Genomic DNA, 8,386 nt, shown 5'->3' on the forward strand with positions numbered 1-8,386 from the left:
ATCCCCATTATTATATTATCAAATAATGAGCAAAACTGCAGAGAATACAAAACTCCTTCCTTCTCCCTCCGATCTCTATCACAGTCTGATTGTGTATGTGATGTTTCTATGGTAATATTTCCATCCCATAATAATATCATCCATTCCTTCCTGTCTAAAGACTTCCCCCAAATGTCACCTCTGCACCCCACAAAGAGAACATTTCTTTATTTTATTTTTTATTTGCATTTCTTGTCCACTGCAGCAAAAAAGCTTTTTATTAATGGGGGAGGGGAGGGGGAGGAGTCATACTGATCAGTTATCTCCCCAAAACACAATGATTGCACATTCATAACTAATATCTCATCAATATCACCCCAATAATATATATATATATATATATATATATATATACATATATATATATATATATATATATATATATATATATATATATATATAAATATATATATATATATATATATATATATATAGATCACTCCAATAATCATAATAATATATATATATATATCACCCCAATAATTTATTGGGGGATCACAATATCCGACTCTTCCAGCCTTGTGAATGAAGTCTTTAGACAGTAAGGAATGGATGATATTATTATGGGATGGAGATATTACCATAGAAACGTCACATACACAATCCTTGCCATAGGAGGTCCAGTGCAGTCATGTCAGTTATTGTCATGGCGACGCAGCCCCAGCCAGCTGCCTCATTTGCATATAAGGAGTAAACAAGTCCATATAAGGCAGTAGGGGGAGGAGTCCAGTGATGACATCAGGCAGCAGTGGACTCCTGATGTATATATAGATCACTCCAATAATATATATATATAAAATTATTTTTGGGGTGATCTATATATATATATATATATATATATATATATATATATATATATATATATATATATATAAATGATTGGGGTGATCTATATATATATATATATATATATATATATATATATATAGATCACCCCAATAATAATATATATATATATATATCACCCCAATAATTTATTGGGGGATCACAATATCCGGCTCTTCCGGCCTTGTGACTGAAGTCTTTAGACATGAAGGAATGGATGGTATTATTATGGGATGGAGATATTACCATAGAAACGTCACATACACAATCCTTCCCATAGGAGGTCCAGTGCAGTCATGTCAGTTATTGTCATGGCGACGTAGCCCCAGCCAGCTGCCTCATTTGCATATAAGGAGTAAACAAGTCCATATAAGGCAGTAGGGGGAGGAGTCCAGTGATGACATCAGGCAGCAGCGGACTCCTGATGTGTATATAGATCACTCCAATAATATTATATATATTACCCCAATCATTTATATTTTATATATATATATATATATATATATATATATATATATAGATCACTACAATAATATATATATATATATATATATATATATATATATATATATATATATATATATATATATATATATTTTATATATATATATATAATATATAAATGATTGGGGTGATTATATATATATATATATATATATATATAGATCACCCCAATCATTTATATATTATATATAGATAGATAGATAGATAGATAGATAGATAGATAGATAGATAGATAGATAGATAGATAGATAGATAGATAGATAGATAGATAGATAGATAGAGATATAGATCACTCCAATAATATAATCAGCACATTGATTATCAGTGCAGCCCCCATGAGAGGTGCCCAACAACTGCCAGCAGTGCCCCCTCAAAGTCTCTCAGTGCCCACCACAGTGCCAGTCAGTACCCATCACAGTCCCCACCACAGTGCCAATCAGTGCCCATCATTGCTGCCTATAAGTGCCCATTTAGTGCTGCCTATAAGTGTCCATCAGTGCTGCATATCAGTGCCAACTCATCAGTGCACATCAGTGAAGGAGAAAACAACATTTTATGACAAAATAAGAGAAAAGTTTTTTTGTTCAAAAATTGGGTCTTTTTTAGACCCCAAGGTGATGAAATACCAGCAAAAGAAAGCTCTATTTGTGGGAAGAAAATTATAAAAATGTAATTTGGGTACAGTGTTGTATGACCGCGTAATTGTCATTCAAAGTGGGACAGAGCTGAAAGCTAAAATTGTCCTGGGCAGGAAGGGGGGGAAGTGCCGGTATTGAAGTGGTGAATCTTCAACTGCCATAATGCTGCACATGTGATCCGTTATGACACCAGCCATTGGATGGTTTGACAGTTTGGTTGAGAGCACAACCAATGTGACAGTTAGCATTCCCAACATGCCAGAAATAGAAATGTTTTTTGAAACTGTTAAAATCAATGGGATTCCTTCCTCTTTAATACAAGTAGAAAGCGTTTTATTTATAAATAACACACAGGCACGAGGATGCACTGATGAGTTGGCACTGATATGCAGCACTGATGGACACTTATAGGCAGCACTGATGGGCACTGATTGGCACTGTGGTGAGGACTGTGATGGGCACTGATTAGCACTGTGGTGGGCACTGATTGGCACTGTGGTGGGCACTGAGAGACTTTGAGGGGGCACTGCTGGCAGTTGTTGGGCACCTCTCATGGGGGCTGCACTAATAATCAATGTGCTGATTATCAGCACAGACCCCCCTCTGACAGAGAGAGCTGCCGATTGGCTCTCCCTGTCAGCGCGAACCGAGGAATGCCATTTCCCGGCACTTCCAGGTTCACGCGATGATCATGTGGTAAGAAGCCTCTGTCAGGACTCCGGTGTCAGGACTCTGCAGCCCTGATACATGGGAGTCAGCGCAGAGGGGGGAGGGTAGAAACTGTTAGGATCAGCCAACTATTTCATACTCAGCACAAGCACTGTGCTCTATAACAGGCTTTAAAGGAACAGGATCTTCTTTAATGGTGCAAAAAAACACACAAAAATATATTTTTTTATAAAAACATCGTTATTGGAGTCCAAAGTTTTAAAAGAAACGGGGGGACAATGAATGTTGTCCACATTTCATAAAGACAATTCAGTGCACATGTACAATATACACATAAAGTAGTTACTGTAACCAGCATGATGCTTGTTGCTTGACATGTTTCACTTTTCAGCTTCTTCAGGAGCTTATAAAGCAATATGTAGCTACAAAAAGACAAATATAATCAAAATAAAAAATAAACAATAATTCCAAAAATTTGCATAAAGAATTTTTAGTAATTATGCATGACCGTAAATTAATATTTCTGTTATCAAAGTAAATGTGTATCAAAAAGATATAACAACATAAATATGTTCAATGAATATTAGGGGTGCAACAGATCGTCATTGATCCATACGGATCAACCTCCGCGGATCGGGACACCCGCGATCCGCAGAGCGCTCTGTGGCCTCGGCCATAGGAAAGACCGCGGCTTCGGCCTAGCTCAGGAGCGGCGGCCATCTTGGTACACCCGGCGGCCGTTTACCTCTGTGTACTGATCTGTATAGTGTAGGGGAGAGTTCGGATGGCAGCAGTGCCAATACTCTGCAATGCCCTGACAATACTCTGCAATGCCCTGACAATACTCTTCCATACCCTGACAATACTCTTCCATACCCTGCCAATACTCTGCCATACCCTGCCAATACTCTTCCATACCCTGCCAATACTCTGCCATACCCTGCCAATACTCTGCCATAACCTGCCATACCCTGCCAATACTCTTCCATACCCTGCCAATACTCTTCCATACCCTGCCAATATTCTGCCAATACTCTGCCAATATACCCGCCAATACCCTGCCAATACCCTGCAATACTCTGCCATACCCTGCTAATATATTACAGTGGGGGAGATTGTGGATATTACAGTGGGGGAGATTTTTTTTTGTTGATCCGAACCGTGACTCCTGATCCGAGGAACGATCCGAACCGTCAGTTTTTTGATCTGTTGCACCCCTAATGAATATCCATGAGGGTCAGCACTATACAGAGAAGCACACAACATGAACATAAAACTCACCATGTATATAGAATGTAATCAAGCTAATGCACACTACTAAAGGGTCCAAAACTGATGTAAGAAGAGGTACCCAGGCCACCTACAGTGTCCCATCTGATAACAAATAGAGATCATGCACCCATCACCAAGACCAACATACACATAAGAAGGGCTTGAAGATCAAACCTACCAAGTGTATCCTCAAAACTCACCGTATCTGTCAGAACAAAGACATAGCGGCCACCAGGCCAGACGGGACTGGTGGCCCCAGCCACAGAGCCGGCCATGGAGCAGGAGGTGGCTGCTATGTCTTTGTTCTGACAGATACGGTGAGTTTTGAGGATACGCATGGTAGGTTTGATCTTCAGGCCCTTCTTATGTGTATGTTGGTCATGCTGATGGGTGTATGATCTCTATTTGTTATCAGATGGGACACTGTAGGTGTCCTGGGGGATGCTATTTATTAAATATGTCCGCATTCATCAACACGAATGAAGAATCAGACCCCTTTTTCATTTTAGTGGGTCGGCATAACTGCCAGGCAACCAAAATTTTTATATGAAGGCCATTAGTCATCCCTGTGTCCCTGTCATGTTGGGATTATTTATTGTCCCTTGCACTGGAATTTTGAACTTTTCTCTCCTTAATTTTATGTTATATATATATATATATATAAAATGTAGGTGAAGGTGCTAAATCTGATTCTTTTTTATTGCAGATGTACGCGGTATTTACTGCAGACACAGCTCACAAGGCAGGACTATCCCAGTGAGCGAGACAGAATATGAAAGCTACATTGAGACTCCACCAGCATGTGACGTTCACAAGGAGTCCCCACCAGCATGTGACGTTCACACGGAGCCTCCACCAGCATGTGATGTTCACACGGAGCCTCCACCAGCATGTGATGTTCACACGGAGCCTCCACCAGCATGTGACGCTAACACGGAGACTCCACCAGCATGTGACGTTCACACGGAGACTCCACCAGCATGTGACGTTCACACGGAGATTCCACCAGCATGTGACGTTCACACGGAGACTCCACCAGCATGTGACGTTCACACAGAGACTCCACCAGCATGTGACGTTCACACGGAGCCTCCACCAGCATGTGACGTTCACACGGAGCCTCCACCAGCATGTGACGTTCACACGGAGCCTCCACCAGCATGTGACGTTCACATGGAGACTCCACCAGCATGTGACGTTCACACGGAGCCTCCACCAGCATGTGACGTTCACACGGAGCCTCCACCAGCATGTGACGTTCACACGGAGCCTCCACCAGCATGTGACGTTCACACGGAGACTCCACCAGCATGTGACGTTCACGCGGAGACTCCACCAGCATGTGATGTTCACAAGGAGACTCCACCAGCATGTGACATTCACACGGAGACTCCACCAGCATGTGACGTTCACACGGAGACTCCACCAGCATGTGACGTTCACACGGAGACTCCACCAGCTTGTGACGTTCACACGGAGACTCCACCAGCATGTGATGTTCACAAGGATACTCCACCAGCATGTGACGTTCACAAGGATACTCCACCAGCATGTGACATTCACATTGAGACACCACCTGAATGTCACATTCATGTTGAGACTACAGCACAATGTGAGGTTCATGTTGAGAACCCACCAAAATACCAGGGCAGCCATTTGAATATCTCCTCCCATGAAGATGAGGGCAAGCTTAAAGAAAAGAATAGGCAGATCCTGGTGGTAGGGGACTCTGTTATTAGAGGGACAGAGAGGGCAATCTGTCAGAATGACCGCGATCAACGAACAGTATATTGTTTCCCAGTCGCACGAGTTCGGGACATTGCAGATCGGATGGACGGATTGTTGGATGGAGCTGGGGAGGATCCAGTTGTCATGGTACATATTGGAACCAATGACAACATTAGAAGAAAATGGAGCACCCTACAAAATGATTTCAGGGACTTAGGGGCTATATTGAAGAAAAGGACCTCCAAGGCAGCATTTTCAGAAATACTGCCTGTACCTCGAGCCACACCAAGGAGGCAACAGGAGCTTAGGGAGCTTAGCAAGTGGCTGAAGAATTGGTGCAGGAAGGAGGGGTTTGGCTTCATGGAGACCTGGACTGACTTTTCAATTGGTCACTTGCTCTACAGCAGGGATGGACTGCACTTAAATGAGCAGGGTGCAGCTCTGTTGGGAAAGAAAATAACCAAAAGGGTGGAAAAAATGTTAAATCCACCACCAGCATGTGACGGTCACACGGAGATGCCACCAGCATGTGACGTTCACACGAAGACACCATCAGCATGCGACGTTAACACGGAGACTTCACCAGCATGTGATGTTCACATGGAGATTCCACTAGCATGTGACGTTCACACGAAGACGCCACCAGCTTGTGACGTTCACACTGAGACACCACCAGCTTGTGACGTTCACACAGAGCCTCCACCAGCATGTGTAGTTCACACGGAGACTCCACCAGCATGTGACATTCACACAATTACTCCACCAGCATGTGACATTCACATGGGTACTCCACCAGCATGTGACATTCACATTGAGACACCACCTGAATGTCACATTCATGTTGAGACTAAAGCACAATGTGAGGTTCATGTTGAGAACCCACCAAAATACCAGGGCAGCCATTTGAATATCTCCTCCCATGAAGATGAGGGCAAGCCTAAAGAAAAGGATAGGCAGATCCTGGTGGTAGGGGACTCTGTTATTAGAGGGACAGAGAGGGCAATCTGTCAGAATGACCGCGATCAACGAAGTGTATATTGTTTCCCAGTCGCACGAGTTCGGGACATTGCAGATCGGATGGACGGATTGTTGGATGGGGCTGGGGAGGATCCAGTTGTCATGGTACATATTGGAACCAATGACAACATTAGAAGAAAATGGAGCACCCTACAAAATGATTTCAGGGACTTAGGGGCTATATTGAAGAAAAGGACCTCCAAGGCAGCATTTTCAGAAATACTGCCTGTACCTCGAGCCACACCAAGGAGGCAACAGGAGCTTAGGGAGCTTAGCAAGTGGCTGAAGAACTGGTGCAGGAAGGAGGGGTTTGGCTTCATGGAGACCTGGACTGACTTTTCAATTGGTCACTTGCTCTACAGCAAGGATGGACTGCACTTAAATGAGCAGGGTGCAGCTCTGTTGGGAAAGAAAATAACCAAAAGGGTGGAAAAAATGTTAAATCAACCACGTGTCATTCACATCGAGACTCCTCCAGCATGCACCGATTCTGTTGAGACTTGGGCAGAATGTAACTTTCCCACTAAGACACCGGCAGATTATGGCGTTACCACTGAGACTCTGGCAGAATGTGACGTTCATCAGCAGCTTCTGAATCACAGACTCAACTAAAAGTCTGAGGAGCCCTCCCAGGGACCAGGTACGGCTTTACCAACACAGGTCCCTACACTGGTGGCGGCTGCCACTCCAGTATCCAGAGGGCCTTCCCATCAGCCCTCTATTTCCCTTTTTGGAGCTTCTGAATCACCAACTATGAATGTAAATGGACAAACAAGATGATTGACTGTTCCTAGAAGAAGACTCAACAAAAATTCTAAGGTACCCTCCCGAGGGACCAGGTATGGCTGTACCAACACAGGTCGCTACACTGGTGGCTGCCACTTCAGTAACCAGAGGATTTTCCCATCAGCCCTCCATTTTCGTTTTTGGAACTTCTGAATCGCCAACTATCAATGCAGCTGGACAAACAAGACAATTGGCTGTTCCTAGAAGAAGACTCAACAAAAAGTCTGAGGAAGCCTCCCTGGGACCAGGTACGGCTGTACCAACACAGGTCCCTACACTGGTGCGAGCTGCCACTCCAGTAACCGGAGGGTCTTCCCATCAGCCCTCTATTTACCTTTCTGCAGCTTCTGCAGAAGCTTTAAGGTTCAACAATACGTCGCCAAAACATAATCACCTGAAGAACAAGGGGGAGTATGGAAGACGGAAAGAGGGAGGAAAAGGGGGGGGAGGTTGGAGAAAGAAGGGGGTGAGGGTTGGGGGGAACCCCCACACCCCTTCCTTACACCTAACCTCCCCTCCCCCCTCCTTTCCTCCCTCTCTCCCTCTTCCATACTCCCCCTCAGGCATGTGTTGGACAGGCTAAGGGGAGGTTGGAGGCCGGTATTCTTTGGGTGTGTTTTGGAGTGTTATATACATAGATTGCAGTTTAGGATAAGTTTGGATTTCTTCTGGAGGCGCTTTGAGTGGACATAATTGATGAACTCCGTTCAGCGGGGGCGGGCCTTAGAGAACAGAGGCCGCATACAGGCAGCACAGAGGCTTAGGGGTTAGCCTTGCAGCACTGGGGTCCATGGTTCAAATCCTGACCAGGACACTATCTGCATGGAGTTTGCATGTTCTCCCTGTGCTTGCGTGGGTTTCCTCCGGGTACTCCGGTTTCCTCCCACACTACAAAGACATGCTACCTT

Source organism: Aquarana catesbeiana, linkage group LG03 (assembly GCF_042186555.1).
Source record: "Aquarana catesbeiana isolate 2022-GZ linkage group LG03, ASM4218655v1, whole genome shotgun sequence".
NCBI lineage: Eukaryota > Metazoa > Chordata > Amphibia > Anura > Ranidae > Aquarana > Aquarana catesbeiana.